Below are 18539 nucleotides of genomic sequence, written 5' to 3'. Positions count from 1 at the left end.
GAGGAACTTCCTGCTTCAATGTCATACACCACTTACTCCACAAACATGTAAATACCTTCACAAAATCATCCAGTGACCATGGACCTGCTTCAAGATGCTCAGCTCCTGCCAAATCACACTAGAATCCTCCACTTGCTGAAAACGCTCCAAAAGACCTTCTTTCAACTTGTCTAAGGTCAAGACACCAACATCCTGTGCTTCAAAACCCTTAAACCAGCTTCGGGCATCTCCCTTCAAGAAAATCCTTATCAGCCTCAGAACCTGCTCTTCATCTATGACATGATTGCTAATGCATGCCAGCTCCATTTGCTCCAAAAAGTCACACACATCTTCGCCCTTCTTGCCATGAAACTCCGGATAAGACCACATCATGACAACCTGTACCAGTCCCTGAAGTGGAATACACGCCCTTCTAGGCAAAGAACAACGCCAGAGCTATCCTCAATGGGACAATGCCAGAAAAGAGCAACTCCTCAGTGGGTTAAAAAGTAGAAAACACCTTCCTTCAATCTCCTACTCTGGGGCATACACCCTCGTAAGAGACGCTTGAGTTCGCTGGGGGCACCAGAAGGATGTGAGGTGAAAAAAAGAAGAAAGAACCTGCCTCTATATCCCTTCCACCTCGCAAACTTGGAATAACACACGAACGGGGGCACCACCAGCCACCACCGGCTGGAACAATTCTCGCACTTCACCACCCAACCCACGCCAGACAGACAGCAAAAACAGGGGCACCATAGACAAAGCAAAAACCCAGCAATATATTCCCAGATCAAAACATTATACAAGCTTCTCCCGACACAGAAGCCTTACTCACACAACTCACAAACACACAGGCTTAGACCTGTCAGCCGAGGATACACCACATCCCCAATCACCACATAATCCACTCGCCTGCCTGCTGTACCAAACACACCAGAATGAACCCGGCCACTCTCACTCCAGAAGGTGCCCACACCAGCTTGCCCTCGAGTCCTCTACAGCCCATCACTTTTGCATGTGTCATCAGCAGCAGCTACACCATCATCTCTCTCTCACTCTCTGTGCTGATCCTCTGCCAGCTCGCAACAAACCCACTTCCTCTTGCAGCTTATCTGCAATGCTACCGGCCCCACCACCAAGCAGCAACACTTTGTCTTTCTCTGTGCTTCACTCGGCACCCTGCTCTATCTTCTGTCGGCTTCACCTACGCGGCCCACACCAGCCCTCGTAGATCACCTGTCCATCGGCCCTGTTTCCTAGGTGGCCTCCTCTTGACCCATCTTTGTCAGCCCGACTTGCATGTCCACACCAACCTTGCAGATCACATGTCAGCCCCTTGCCAGCCTATCAGCTGTGCTGTCCCTTCACTGCTATCACCCACCAGTGCTTCCACTAGTTCCCACACGGCTTCACCAAGCTTGTCAGCACCTCTCTTCCACGAGGCGGCCACACCACATCACCTCGTCTTTGATGCCGGCCACTCTGCAGCTTCCACTCACGCGTCCACTAGCCCGTCGCTCAGTCGACTAGCACTCCTCTGCAATGCTTCACAACAAGCCCAATCATCATGAGGCGGCCACCTCAACAATTGCCAACCTTCAATCCTCTCCTCGTGCGCTGGTAGCCCGTCACCCCACACGTCATACTCTCCACGCGTGCAGCAGCTACCCGCATCATTAAGGCTCTGTCCGCCTGTGGCTGCACTTCACAAGGGGAGGCCCCACAACCTCTGCACGACTGCCACTCTTCGTGCTTTGTGCCGGCTTAGCTCACCAGCCCGTCGCTTCTCTCCTACATTGTCAGCCTGTTTGCCTCACGTTCACCCCACGACTCTGCGCTAACCACTCTCACTCCACACGTTGCCAGCCACCACTGCCTTCAGAGCGGCTGCACCAACACGTCTCCACACGAGAGGTCTTCTCTCACATCGGCCCTCCAGCAGCACTGCCTGCGCCAGAGAGCCTCTCCAGCAAAGCGACCCCCCATCTACGAAGCGGCCCCTCCCTTTCTGGCAGGCTGCTGACTCGCCACCATCCGGGAGCTTCTACATCTTCTAGAGGGTATTGCGCTGGCGGCCATATAAGTCTCCACGTCTTCTTTTCTTTTTTGGCCATTTAATATTATATATATATTTTTATTTTGCCTAAGATGGCCACCCTCTTAGCTTTCACACCAATGCTCTTTGATACATCGGCCACATCAATCATTAATTGCTCCCATCTCTTCACACACAACCAGGTGCCCAGCCCATTTAAGGAACGCGTACGCACCCAAAGTCATCGAGTAGCTGAAACCACCTCCATCTGACCTCTCACCGGACAAGCCTGCAACAAGCCCAAATCAAATGCCGCCCACCCTGTACGCCTGGCAACGCCCTCAAAGCCAAAACCCTCACACACGTCGTGCATCCATATATACACGAGCCCGAAATACCACTCAAAAAAACGCCTGACACCATCATTTGACATCTTGCCAGACACACAAACTTACCAGAAATAGCACTCTGGTTTGTCCTGCACAAACTATTGTATTTTCTGCAGCGGTATTGTACTACACTCAAATGTCACAACCAATGACCTCAATGTGCATACATACACCCAATGGCAACTGTTGACCTCCTTGCAGCACACACAATGTTTGCACAACCAATCTGTCTTCCTGCAGTTCTTAAAACAGAGTTCTGCATAGAAGCGATGACTTACCCACAGTGCTCGAAATCGCCTGCTTTCTGTCCTAACGCGCCCGAAACGCGTTTTTGGCCCAGAAATTTAGTCTGATAGAATAATATAGTTGTCCTATAGCTTTAATCCCATGAAGAAAGCTCCTCAATTAGAGATCGTTTGCCGGTGCCTCCCATAGAGCTCCCGACAAGGGTGTAGTCGCCAACACAAATAGGGAAGAGTAGATGAAGCTCTTACCCTCGTACGCTTCCTCTGCTTCTCTTGCTTGTAGTAGCATAGCCCTTAGCATAAACCAAGCTCTGATACCATGAAAAGATGCAAGGGAGAAGAGAGCTTGAGCTCTTGCAAAAAAGCACACACACACTCACAAAACCCTAAAAGAGAACACACAAGGTGAGAGGCTGAAAATCTTCTTCTTCTTCACACAACACTCAACACACCATATACAAAGATAAGAGTACACACAATATGAAAAGGTACTCAACCAAATACATACTAGGGTTCTCTATAGTGTGAACCCAACTAAATGAGCTGGCACTATAACTATGCCGGTGGCTGTCACACAGCCTGTCATCCCACTGGCTGCATATCACCCCCAATGATCTCACCACAACCATGCCAGTGGTGTAAGTGTGGGGCCTATCCCATCAGTCCGCCTCACTAGATGAGCTCGATATCTTAACACTCCCCCTCGAGCTCAACTCCATCTCATGTACACCAAGGGAAGCCTTGAATCTGTGGAGCTTCTCTGTACCCAATGCTTTGGTGAAGATGTCAGCGACCTGATCCTATGTGCTAGGCCATGCAATATGAAGATTTATTTGAGGAACACTCTGGCCACATCCACTGCAGTGTAGGTTTCTTTTACTGGAATCAGATGGGCAACTTTGGTTAGTCTATCAACAACTACCATGAAGATGAAGTTGTAACCTGATTGCACTGAAGGTAATCCAGTAATAAAATCCATACTGATACATTCCCACTTCATCTGGGAGATGTCTAATGGTGGATGTAACTTCCCATGCATTTTTACTCTCTTGGCTTTGACTTTCTAACATATGAGGCATTGACGTACGTGATTAAGTACATCCTTTTTTAGACCCGCAGGCCAAAAGAAGCTTTTCTTTACAGACATGTAGGTCTTAATGAAACCGAGATGTCTTGCTATAAGGCTATCATGGGCTTCATTCAGAATTTGACCCTTAGTTCCCTCATCATTGGGAATGCATAGTCTGCTATTAAAATACATAATTCCTTCATCCAGGTTGTACCCTTGAACTCGGTTCAACTCCTGTGAGGAGTTTTGCTTTCTTGCATAAGTAGGGTAGCAATAGGGCCAAGAATCTATCCTGCATGATCTTCTCTCTTACTTCATTAATCAAAGGATTTGAGACTACTGTGATTGCAAGTAAGGAGGCTTTTTTGCTGAGGGCATCTGCTACCACATTTTCTTTGCTTGGGCGGTACTTAATTTCAAAATCAAATTCTTGCAGGGTCTGCATCCACCTTCTTTGGCGCATGTTGAGATCCTTCTGAGTGAAGATCCACTTTAAGCTCTGATGATCTGTCTCATCAAAGTGAATCTTTGACCCAGTAGGTAATGTCTCCACAACTTCAGGAAATAGACTACTGAAAGTAGCTCCAGGTCGTAGACATTATAATTTCTCTCATGCGTTCTGAGTTTTTGGGATTCATAGGCCACTGCATGAGCGCACCTCCCCAGGGCAAAACCACTGGCATCAGTTATTATTACCTCAAAGGGTAGAGAGAAATCTGACAGCTTTAGAATGGGATTGGTTACCAAGGCGGTCTTCAGCTTATCAAAAGCACTCTCGCACCTGGCAGACCATTAAAACGGGATATTCTTCTTGAGAAGATTAGTCACGGGGGAAGTTATGAGAGCATACTTTGGTATGAAAATTCTATACCAACCAATCAATCCTAAGAATCCTCTAACTTCTTTCACTGTCTTTGGGTTTCAGGCCAATCTATGACTGCTTAGACTTTAGCAGAATCTCGAGAAATTCCATCTTTGGCTACCAAAAAGCCCAAGTATTCAACATGGTCAGCAGAGAAAGTGCATTCGCTCTTTTTTGCAAAGAGTTGGTGCTTCCTTAGGATCTCAAGAACTCTTCTGACAAGAGCTTCATGGTCAGCTGCATTCTTTGAGTAAATCAGAATATCATCAAAGAAGACAAGAACAAAATCATCCAAGTATTCTCTGAGAATGTCTTGCATTAATCGATTGAATGTAGCTGGGGCATTTGTCAATCCAAACGGCATGACAATGAATTCATAATGCCCATACCGAGTATTGATGGTTGTCTTTGGGATATCTTGCTCATTAATCCTGATCTCATAATACCCTGATTTGAGATCTATCTTTGTGAAGATCTGGGCACCACTTAGCTTGTCGAGAAGCTCATCAATTCTAGGGATGGGATACTTATTCTTAACTGTCAGTTGATTTAAACCTCTGTAGTCCACGCAGAGTCTTAGTGTTCCATCTTCCTTTTTCTGAAAGATAACTGACACACCCCAAGGTGAAACTTTGGGTCTTACAAACCCTTGTTCTAACAGTTGTCTAAGTTGTTCCTTGAGTTCAATGGCTTCAGGAACCGGCATTTTGTACGTGCGCAGGGCTACTGGCTGAGCTCCGGGGGTCAATTCTATCACATGATCTACTTCCCGAATTGGAGGCATCTCTGTTAGTTCTGTTGGGAATAAATCATCATAATCACTTAACCATTGAGGTTCTTTAGCTTTTAACTTTGAGACTACTGGATTCATTTTGACAACATAAATGAGCTGCTTCTTTCTAAGTCCTTTTAGTAACTTAGAAGCCTTTACTAACTGCAAACTTGGGTATCCTGAATTTTTGGTTCCTTGAACTTTATTTCCGTGGAGGTCACAAAAAGAAAATGGTTCCATTATGACAGTGAATGTCAGCTTGATTTTTATGGAGCCAATCCATTTTAAGGATCTCGTCAAAAACTCCCAAAGGTATAACTCAGAACTGACAAATTTCCATCCAGATTGAACTAAATACGATCTGTCTCTCAAGGTGAGTGAAAAGAATCTTCCCACTTGCTAATGCAACTTGCATAGGTTTCCCTGATTTTTGATCTAAGACTAGCTTACACAAGCATCCAGGGGAAATGAAAGAATGAGTATTGCCTGAATTAATCAAAAGCTTAAAAGGCTAATCGTGATACTCAGCTGGAGTATGGATGACGGGGGCGAAGAATTGACGGTTTGGCCCTTGGTTTTCAATTGCAGCATAAATCTATCCTCTTTCTTCTTCCACTACTTTTGCTATTGTGACTCCTCTGGCTGCTGCAGTCCGAGGCAGAACTCTTTCTCTTTGGTTGCCCCGGTTCTAAGAAGGAGTCATGAGGCTACTCTGGACAGAGGCAGACGGGGCTGAGCTGGAGTTCTCCTGGGATTTCCCTGATTTGGGCGACATGGACCCTTGACTAATAGGAAAGGGTTGGTCTCTGCCTTCTCGGTCCTTGACTTCCCTGTCCCCTTGACATGGCAGGAGTTTTTTACCAATCAACGGGACTGATGATATCTTGTTATATTATGGGTGGCTACAACCGAAGACTCCGACCCAAAGTTCGAAGGGACCCTAGCAGTAACTCAAGCCAGCACCATAGGATCATCGGCCGCAAAAAAGAACAGAGAACAACAGGGCACCAAACTCACATATCTGGGCCCTTATGCCAAAGATTTGAAAGGCACCATGCTACAAGAGGACATCTAAACTAATCAGGGCAAGACTTTCTTCCAATACCAGCCCATAGTCCTTGAAGATCTTGGAAGACACAGATGTCCACTATAAACTGGAAAATGTGGGGCTGGGCAAGATGGCATGGATGAAGCAGCTAAGAAGCCAAAAAATTCGGCATGAAATTCTGAAGTTCCTGGGTGAATGATCAAAGAGTTGTACATGCTAAAGAAGCCCTAGCCTTATCAGAATCATGGCTAAGGAAATATTTTGCCTGAGCCTATGAAGCTGATTGGTACTAACATTAATACATCGTCCTCCACAAAACCACATATATCGACGTTGCTCAAGAGGATCAGAAAAGTAAAGACTCTCAAAATGACGTGCGAGTCTCACTCTGCTTACTTGGGTTGTAGCAGAGTTGATGAGGTGCTCGAATGCAAAGGCTATCATATCCTGACTTTGGGAGAGTTCAGGAATACGAGATAGATTCCGGGTATCCATCTATAAATTTTCAATTCAATTTATGAGTTTCAATTTTTGAACTTCATTCAACATAATATTAACAAGTGAAAACATTATTTTCCAAATTTACTTTAAAATTTTAAGCAATTTTTATTGCTGTTACGTAAATTTACAATAGCGCTCTCATACCAACTGTGGGATCCCACTGCCCCCTCTGTGCACCGGGGACTCGGTAGCTGGCAAGAAGTAGCTCCCTCATGCACGGGGCAGGGTTTCCCACTCAAGGCCTCGCTTTCGAATGTTTGGGCACGAGACTAAGCTGGTGATCATTCCGAAAACCGAAATCGGGAAAATTTCCCATGGGGACGATTCCACCATTTTGAATTTCTTAACGAATTCTCAAGGTCAAGATACTGAACTAACCTTCTTTTGGAATAAACCAGATAGAAGGAAAACTATAACAGACTTAACTTGAAGGAATCAACGCTTTTTTCCTAATTGGATTAGGCACAGCCATTGATCTATTCATTTGAGAAGTCTTCAGGTTAGTATTAAACTATTCGAGTTCTAAGTGTATTCCTATTGATCAATTTTATTATTAAAACTCTACTGATTCTAGCCTAACCCCATCCGGGTTACCGCCGAACCATTGGAATTGGTAGAACCAGACAAGAACTCACCCACCCATAATTGAATGCCTTTCTTAACTTTTGCTTTAGAATACAGATACGCACACACTCCTCTTTAAAACTTAACTTTTAAAACAATCCATTGAAAAACAATTATTGGTTACATATGTCATAACTCAAAATTTCCATTCAATCCTTGTTTCTCATGAAATAGTATCACTCTAGACTCTCCGTTGAGACCAGCAGGTCAGCAACGAGATCTAGTAACAGATTACAATAATTTTCTCGTCATCATACATATATATATCTTCCACGACATTCGCATGGGTGTCCTAAGCACCGCGAGCCCGTGCATTGCCTGGTCAGAACCCTCCAGGATTCTCCTTAGGTGTCTTGGCACTTCACTCAGGGACCGCTTCTGTTGAAAGAATGGTAGAGGGGGAGGAGACACACACACAGGAGCAAACCCTAACCATAGAGGGAAGCCATCTCCTTTCTCACACAATGCATAAAGCCATAATCCATAATACACACAACACACTATAAGTTGTGTCCACACACATCTAACCCTAGCTAATGTCCACACACTATGACCAGCTGGACACGCGGTCATTTATGTCTGACACATGTTCCTACCTAACATGCTAGCACATAGCATAGCTGGCTCACACACTGACATTGAGCTTGAATCTCAATAGCCCCTCTCAAGCTCATGATGTACTGCCGATGAAGGTGTAGATGAGCTTGGGATATCAAAACTCTCAACACTCCCCCTTAAGCTCATCCCATGTGCTCCCAACATAGTACGGAAGTACTCAAACTTCTCCTTGCTAAGTGGCTTTGTAAAGATGTCTGCCACTTGCTCATCAGTCTTCACATACTGTAGATCAATTGTACCATCCAACACCTTCTCTCTGACAAAATGATAATGGACCTCTATGTGTTTGGTCCTCGCATGAAACACTGGATTCTTGGCCAACTATATACTGCTCATGTTATCATAATGAATGACAACTTTGCCATCAATAGGCTCACCCAAATATGCCAAGAGATTCTTTAACCATACTGCCTCACAAGTAGCAATGGCTGCACCCCTGTATTCAGCCTCTGTACTAGATAAAGCAACTGTAGGTTGCTTCTTGCTACTCCAACTCACCACAGCACTTCCAATTGTAAAAAGCATATCCACTAGTAGACCTCCTGTCATATGAGCTACTTGCCCAATCAGCATCTGTGTAGCCATGTATGTCCAAGCCTTTACCACTCTCATAAAGTAGACCATAATGTGCAGTGGTCTTTACATATCGCATGATGCGTCTCACTGCATCCAAATCTGGTTTTCTAGGGCTCTGCATAAACTGGCTTACTAGCCCCACAACATAACTCAAATCCGGGTGTGTGATAGTCATGTATATGAGACTACCAACCACCTTCCTGTACATAGATGGATCATCCAACTCCTCACCATAATCAGCCCGCAACTTCACATTTTGCTCCAAAGGTGTACTCATAGGCTTACACCCTGTCATGCCATATTTTGCCAACATATCCAATGTATATTGGCGCTGTACTAACCATGTACTTGCATGATCTTTGACCACTTCAATTCCAAGAAAGTATCTCAAGATGACAAGTAAAACAATCCTATGATCTGTCTTCTTCACATAGAGTGAAGAATCTGCTGTAGAAATCTGAAAACCAAGTGAGATAAGATATCTGCTCATCTTATCACTCCACGCACGAGGTGCTTGCTTCAAACCATATAATGCCTTTTTCAATTTGCATACATGAGTGGGATATCTTGGGTGTACATACCCTTCTGGCTATGCCGTATAAACCTCTTCTTGTAAATCACCATTCAGAAATGCATTTTTGACATCCATTTGATGCATTTCCCAACCATTAGCTGCAGCCATAGCAATGATTGCTCTCACTGTTCCCATCTTTGCCACTGGACTAAATGTTTCATCATAGTCCAATCCTTGGGTTTGTGTATAACCCTTAGCTACCAATCTTGCCTTATGTCTTTCAATGGAACCATCAGAGACTTGCACTTCACTTTGTAAACCCATTTACATCCAATAACATTCTTGTCCTTTGGTAATGCAACCAAGTCCCATGTATCATTATGAACCAATGCGTCCATCTCAACATCCATTGCTTTCTCCCATACATGCTATCCAATAGCTTCTGTATAGCATGTAGGTTCCACATGCTTCACCAAAGACGTCATATATGCATAATGCATAGCAAAATCTTGATATGTCAACCTGTTCAACGGGATATCTGACTCTTTGGGATCTCCGCAATGCCTGCGGATCACTCTGAACACCTGTCACTCTAGCATGTGGTGGCACATATCTATCCTGCCTTGCACCAGGTGTGCGTAAAATAGGTATGCCAAGCTCCTCATCCAAACTCTCTGAACTAGATGACTCATAACCTGTGATTCCAATTCCTTCGACCTTCTTCTTTCCTTTATCCACAACACTACTCCCAGTGCTCACACTCTCATGCCTCAAATGTCCTGACCATGGACGTACAGTACTACTCTCAGCTTCTGCTGGCCCAGACATAGAAGTAGAACTAGAACTTGCTTGTGGCAAGTTCACAGGCACATCAACCTCAAGTGACTCAATGACACCCTCATCTTTTGCTTTGTACCAACTAGCAAGCTCATCAAACACCACATCTCGTGAGATAACCACTTGCCTAGTTTGTGGATTGTAACATTTGTACGCCCTACGATCCTGTGCATATCCAACAAATACACATTTTTTTGCCGTAGGTTCCAACTTCCTCCTTCTCTCATCAGGCACATGTACATAAGCTATGCATCCAAAAACTTTGAGGTGTCCAATGTCTGGCCTAAAACCTGTAAGCTGCATCTCTGGCATACTTCCATGAATGGCTGCTGTAGGTGTTTTGTTCAGTATATACACTACAGTAGCACATGCTTCTGCCAATAATAATCTGGCATGCTCTTTTCATTGAGCATTGCCCTGGCCACTTCACATATGACTCTATTCTTTCTCTCAACCACACCATTTTGCTGAGGTGTATACCTGCAAGTCAATTGTCTTCTTATACCATGCTTTCTAAATGCTCAAAAGCTTTTGAGGTGTATTCACACCACCTCCATCTGTCCTCAAACATTTAATCCATGAGCCATATTGCTTCTCTGCAAAGGCTTTGAAATCCATAAACTTTTCCAACACTTCACTTTTCTCTCTAAGAAAGTATATCCATGTCATCCTGCTGAAATCATCAATGAATGTCACATAGTATAAACTGCCTTTGATAGATGGGTTTTGTGCAGGACCCCATACATCACTGTGTACTATCTCAAGTGGCCTGCTACTCATATTTCCTTCTCTAGGAAACCGCAACCTTGCCTGCTTTCCAAACTGATAGGCTTCACAAACATGCATATTCCCATCATACTTGAATCTAGGCAGCCCACTGACAATGCCTCTTGTCTGCATGTTCTTTAACCTTTGTATATTGACATGTCCAATCCTCTTATGCCATATATCAATGTCCTGTACCACATTTCTGCTTTTAGAGAACATGGCTGATTTTAACTCAAGAATTCCAGCATCCAGCTTAAGCAACCAATTGCTAAATCAATTGTGGAAGTAATCAAGCAACCAAGTGGAATTTGATCTCCTTGCTTCAAAAATATCAAAAAACTGTCCTGTTTCTCTGTTGGTTCTGCGTCGCCTGCTCTACAGTGATTTGGGAGTGATTATAATGTTAATTGATGAGGTAATCAAGTCCCCAACACACCTAGGTATGTGTGCAACCAGTCAATCCTTTGATTTTTGCCAAAAACATGCTCCAAATGATCAAATTTTGAGTTGCTTTTCTCTGTTGTGAGAGCTCAAAAACTAGTAAATTCCACTCATTCAAATGCATCCAAATTGCTCCAAAATGAGTTTAAGGCTTGCATAGGAGTTGCCAATACATTCCTCCTTGTCAGATACATGTGTCTTTTGCCAGATTTACATGTATTTCCACCATACATCAGTGCTTCCAAGCTTTAATGGAAAGCTTTCAAAAACCAAAAATTTTCTTTGCTTTGAGTTGCTCTAATTTGCTTTGTTTTTGCCTGAATCACCTGCAATCCACTCAAGGATGTTTAGAATACCTTACCCGATAGGCCAAGCTCTCAAATCTGATAGTAATCGGTGTGCTCCAAGCTTCACAGCTCAAATGGCAAGCTTCACAGCTTCTTCTCCCTCTTCTCTCACTCACTCATAAACCCTAATAGACAGCACAAGGCTCTGATACCATGTTGAAAGAATGGTAGAGGGGGAGGAGACACACACACAGGAGCAAACCCTAATGTATATTGCAAACCCTAACCATAGAGGGAAGCCATCTCCCTTCTCACACAATGCATAAAGCCATAATCCATAATACACACAACACACTATAAGTTGTGTCCACACACAACTAACCCTAGCTAATGTCCACACACTATGACCAGCTGGACACGCGGTCAATTATGTCTCACACATGTTCCTACCTATAACATGCCAGCACATAGCATAGCTGGCATACACTGACATCGAGCTTGAATCTCAATAGCTTCGTCGGCCCTTGCCCATCATAACCGCAAGCACACCATTTTATACCATACCCAGGCTGGTCAAGGTTTTTGCCACGTGAGCCGTCCTTTGAACACTCCCCACCAACTACAACCGAACTTCCCTTAGAAAACACATATACCAAATTCTCCCTCTAGCATTCTGGCGTAAGACAATCCTTTAAGAAAACAAGGTTTCTATACAAGTTTTCAGTTTTGAGTTTCTTTTGAATACAATGAGTATATCTTAATTCCGTATCCCAAGACTTCTAGATCACAGGTCTGGATTTCCAAGCAGAATTCCTCGAATTATGGATTCTTGATCCTCAGATCAAAATCAAGGTCTCAACTTAGTTTCAGATTCGGTGGGTGATTTGAGTGTAGATTACTGAACTGGTCACATCTTCTTTTCTTGAAAAACTGACGAAGGAGATTAAGTCATGGTCATAGTCTAATTCAGGGTTCGAGTCTGGAAAGGTTCTTCCTGAAGTATCTTTCTCGAAGGGTAATATTTCAATTACTACTTTACTAAATTTCATGCATTGAGTATTTTGCTTAACTGAATTCAAAACTAAACACGTATTCCTATGAGGAATAAATTAACCATTTATCTAAATTCCGACTTCCATAGATTTTCTGAATTTTATCATTACCATCCTAGAGAATATGAAACAGTAGAATTTTCCTTCACAGAGTATTTACTTATTCATTTTTCAATATTCATGGGATTTAAACGTACGATTAAAGAGAACTCTTATTTTGATATAAAAATTTTGTATGTATCTATTTATGCACGAAATCCAACTTCTATGGAAATAACACTTTTAGATAAAAGAAAATCCTTTTATGCACCTATTTATGCATAAAAAATCAATTTTGATGAAAGTAACACTTTTATAATAAAAAAAGTTCTTTTTTTAATGCATCTATTTATGCATAAAAATCGATATTAATGAAAGTAACACTTTTATAATTAAAAAATACTTTATGCATCTATTTATGCATAAAAATCAATATTGGTGAAAGTAACACTTTTATAATAAAAAAATTTCTTTTATGCATCTATTTATGCATAAAAATCAATATTGATGAAAGCAACACTTTTATAATAAAAAATTTCTTTTATGCATCTATTTATGCATAAAAATCAATATTGATGAAAGTAACACTTTTATAATTAAAAAAATTCTTTCATGCATCTATTTATGCATAAAAATCAATATGATGAAAGTAACACTTTTACAATAAAAAAAATTCTTTTATGCATCTATTTATGCATAAAAATCAATATTGATGAAAGTAACACTTTTACAATAAAAAAAATTCTTTTATGCATTTATTTAAACATAAAAATCAATATTGATGAAAGTAACACTTCTATAATTAAAAAAATTCTTCTATGCATAAAAATAAATATTGATGAAAGTAACACTTTTATAATAAGAAAATTCTTTTATGCATCTATTTATGCATAAAAGTCAATATTGATGAAAGTAACACTTTTATAATTAAAATAATTCTTTTATGTATTTATTTATGCATAAAAATCAATATTGATGAAAGTAACACTTTTATAAATAAAAAAAATTTATTTATGCATAAAAATTAATATTGATGAAAGTAACACTTTTATAATAAAAAAATTATCCAATATAAATCTTTCTATGTATATAATTTAAATCTAATGGAAATGACACTTTTATAATAAAATTATTTCTACTATGCATTTTTCTATGCCTAGAATGAAAATAACACTTTTAGAATACACAAACGATGGGGATTACTCTTTTTGAATAATAAAAGGTAATACTTATTTCACAAAATTTAAGAAAACTTTGCCATAACCTTCTTTGTATGGCTGACCATTTTTTAATTTTTCCTATTCTTAATTTACTTAAAAATTATCCCCAATTTGTTTAAAGCATTCTAAACTAATCAAATTTTACTTTTAAAAGTGAAACAATATGAAAAGTTTAATTCAAACAATTTGATTACTTAACTAGGATAAAGAAGGGCTGAATTTAAGAACAAGAGAGGGGGAAAGCCTTTCCAGCAAGGCATAGCATCAGATTATGATTTTAAAGATAACAAAAAATTAGAAAACCATTAAAAAAATAAGAAAAAGTAAGATTTCTAACTTACATGAAATTCTGGGAGCTTTCCTTTGGCTTGATGGTTTAAGGGATCTACTCTTGTTTGCAACAAGAGTGGCCACCAATTCTTTAGAAGAGGGAATGGTAAAAAACTAACGAAATATTAATAAATTCATAGTTTTTGGCTCTAGGGAGGAGGAGTAGAGTAACAGTGCATAAAACACTATTAAACTTCAACAAAGAGGGAGGCTTCTATTTATAGGAAAAAGTGAGCTTCTAACCAAGCAAACTGGTTCTAGAATTTTCCAAATCAGTTTGGTTAATTTTTGGTCAATTTAGCTTACTTTTTGGAACTAGACTTGAATTAGGAGAGAGGAGAGATGAAATATCTCAATTTTTGGGAATTTAAAACTCCACCACACATGTGAAATAGGCACCTCCTTCATGAGGGGGAATCCCCACTCTGAGGTGTCAAAAATTCTTTTTTTTTTTGTATTTCCTTTGGTCCTTAGTCCACTCTTCATCTTATGTGAGTATTTACTCATTTTTTAAGGGGGATTTTCTTTATTTCTTCTATTTATCTCCTCCACACATTTGGATGAATTTGATTGGCCCCTCAAAACCTTGATTTAAGATTTTTAAAAAATCTAGACCCCTAGGATAAGGTTTTTTGAACAGATTATAATTGATTTCTAATGCACCTTTTGAAAATCTTTTTGAACTTCTGTTTCGGGGGAATTTATTTTAATAAGAAGAGATAATTTTTCCATCCAAAAATATTTAAAATCTGAATAATCTCTCTCTAGAATATTTTCTCTCTCTAAGCCAAAATAGGTAGAAATAAGATCTTTTATATATCTGAAGAGAGATTTGATTATAGCGGAAGATATTGGACATCTTGAGAGGCTAGGGAGGAGTCTTACATTCTCTCCCACCACGTGAAAAATGCGAGATGTCCTCATCTCGCAAACTGGGGGTAATCTTGCAACAGTTCGGCTTCTTTCTCCTAGGTGGCATCTTCAAAAGGATAGAACTTCCATTTAAACAATAATTCTCTCATAATTCTGTTCCTGAGAACCTTTTCTTGAACATCAAGGATTTTTTCAGGTTGGAGTTCCATCTGCCCTTGGGTTGAAGAAGTTAAGATTTCATCACATCAAGCACACATGATTTGGGCTTTTGGTATATATTTTTTAGGAAGGCTGACATGAAATACATTATGTACTTTGAGATGAGGAGGCAGAAGAAGCTCGTAGGGTAAGTCACCTACTTTCTTTGTAGTCAGATATGGTCCACAATATCTGGGGGATAACTTCTTGTACTTTCCAAGAGATAGAGAACTTCTTTTGGGCGGTGTACTTGAATGAAAACCATATCTGCTTCTTCAAATTTTTTGTCTGACCTCTTCTTATCTACATATTGCTTCTGTCTATCCTGGGAAGCTTTTATATCTTTGCAAATTGATTGCATTTGTTGTTGCTCTATGTCATCAAGCATTTGTATGGACATTGCGACCCTAATTAATGGGTCGGACCAAGTTAACGGAGTTAAGCAATCTTGTCCATGGGTTGTTGCAAGATCAGGGTGTCCAGTTTTATCCAGTTTATGCTCGACTGGGACAATGCTTGGAGAGCAAATTTTGGGTGGCAAGGTACTTAAAATGAGATCAAGTAAATAATAGAAAATATGCTTGACCTTAAATTAACCCAATATAATTGAAATTAATATAAATTAGTTTAATTAATCAAAATTAATCAAAAATATGATGAAATGATAAACAAATGATCTTTCCATACTTAGAGTGATCCAATTTATTTTTCCATAGATGCACCATTACAAGTACACTAGTCCCTATAGGTTTTGGATGATTCACATCAAAAATATAATTTTACTAATTAGAATATTAATATTTACAGGCCTTCTGATAGTTTGGAAGAATTTTGAAAAAGAGATCATTAAAAATCCAACCATTGGATTCGCAATTTTTACTAACCACCACATTCTACTAATGTCTCAACATCTATCCACTCTTTTGATCTACAAGATTGAGGATTTTAAGTGGTAGCTATTGTGGGTACAAAAAGTGGCGTATATTATAACACTTTAAAGTCCTTGAAATATTTAAAGAAAATAGATAAATATCTTAAAATTTTCGTGAAAAATCAAGTTAAGCTCCATATTATGTGAAGATCTAAGGTACAAAGTGGGAATCTCATATGAGTTTATATGTAAAAGATATTAGCATTTTATGGAATTAGTTCAAATTTGGGACAGGGTGTATACATTGACTTTGTACCTAAGAAAATGAGGACTTTTGACTAACTAATGCTTAATCAAACTATGCAACTATATTTCCAACTTTGAATATGATGTTCCAACAAAAGAACTTGAACCGAAATTCCTTCATTTACTAGGAGAGATTAGCCACTAAAGGTAAACAAATGCTTGTTTTTTTACTGTTTACAGGGTGCCTGAGTGGACAAAACTGGGCACCCTGATCTTGCAACCACCCCCATACAAAGCTTCGAAAGGGCTCATCCCAATACTTCTATGATAAGAAGCATTGTAGGCGAACTCAACTAGGTGCAGATAGCTTAGCCACTTCTTGAATTCCCTGCCCCACAGCATGACCAAAGTATATCTTCGATTACTTGGTTCACCCTTTCAGTTTGACCATCGGTCTCGGGGTGGTAAGCTGTGCGGAGATCCAAGAAAGTTCCTACTGCTTCAAAAAATGCAGTCCAGAATCTTGGCTTGAATTTGGGGTCTCAATCACTTACTATTCTTTTGGGTAGGCCATGCAATATAAAGATTTCTTTGAGGAAAACTCACCCTGTTTTCTTAAAGGACTGTCTTATGCCAGAATGATGGAGGGAGCATTTGGTATATGTGTTTTCTAAGGGAAGTTCAGTTGTAGGTGGCGGGGAGCGTTCAAAGGACGGCTCACGTGGCAAAAACCTGCCCAAGTCTTGACCAGCCTGGGTATGGTGTAAAATGGTGTGCTTCCAGTACGATGGGCAAGGGCCGACGAAGCGGTCCCTGAGTGAAGTGCAAGGACACCTAAGGAGAATCTTGGAGGGTTCTGACTAGGCAATGCACGGGCTCGCGGTGCTTAAGACACCCATGCGTATGTCGTGGAAGATATATATATATATGATGATGACGAGAAAATTATTGTAATCTGTTATTACTGGATCTCATTGTTGCTGACCTGTTGGTCTCAACAACGGAGAGTCCAGAGTGATATTATTTCATGAGAAACAAGGATTGAATGAAAATTTTGAGTTATGACATCTGTAACCAATAATTATTTTTCAATGGATTATTTTAAAAGTTAAAGTTTAAAGAGGAGTGGGTGAGTATCTGTATTCTAAAGCAAAAGTTAAGAAAGGCATTCAATTATGGGTGGGTGAGTTCTTGTCTGGTTCTACCAATTCCAATGGTTCGGCGGTGGCTAACCCAGATGGGGTTAGGCTGGAATCAGTAGAGTTTTAATAATAAAATTGATCAATAGGAATACGCTTAGAACTCGAATAGTTTAATAATAACTTGAAGACTTCACAAATGAATAGATCAATGGCTGTGCCTAATTCAATTAGGAAAAAAACGTTGATTCCTTCAAGTTAAGTCTGTTATAGTTTTCCTTCTATCTGGTTTACTCAGAAGAAGGTTAGTTCACTATCTTGACTCGTTAGAAGAATTCGTTAAGAAATTCAAAATGGTGGAATCGTCCTCATTTTCCAGGCATGGAAAATTTTCCCAGTTTTGATTTTCGAAATGATCACCAGCTTAGTCTCGTGCCCAGACATTCAAGAGCAAGGCCTCGAGTGGGAAACCCTGCCCCGCGCATGAGGGAGCTGCTTCTGTTGCCAGCTACCAAGTCCTGTGCATAGAGGGGGTAGTGGGATCCCACAGTTGGTATCAGAGCCCTGTTGTAAATTTACGTAACAGTAACAGATATTGCTTAAAATTTTATAGTAAATCTTGGAAATAATGTTTTCACTTATTAATATTATGTTGAATGAACTTCAAAAATTAAAACTCATAAATTGAATTGGAAATTTATAGATGGATACCCTAAATCTATCTGGCATTCCTGAACTCTCCCAGAGTCACAATATGATAGCCTTTGCATTCGAGCACCTCATCAGCTCTACTACGACTTAAGTAAGCCAGAGTGAGACTCGCACGTCATTTTGAGAGTCTTTACTTTCCTGATCCTCTTGAGCGACGTCGGTATATGTGGTTCTATGGAGGATGATGTATTAATGTCAGTACCAGTCAGCTTCAGAGGCTCAGGCAAAATATTTCCTTATCCATGATTCTATAAGGCTAGGGCTTGTTTAGCATGTACAACTCTTTGATCAT

Source organism: Cibotium barometz, chromosome 41, assembly GCF_041138505.1.
Source record: "Cibotium barometz isolate CiBa-2024 chromosome 41, ASM4113850v1, whole genome shotgun sequence".
Classification (NCBI taxonomy): Eukaryota; Viridiplantae; Streptophyta; class Polypodiopsida; order Cyatheales; family Cibotiaceae; genus Cibotium; species Cibotium barometz.
Note: the sequence above shows the minus strand (reverse complement) of the source record.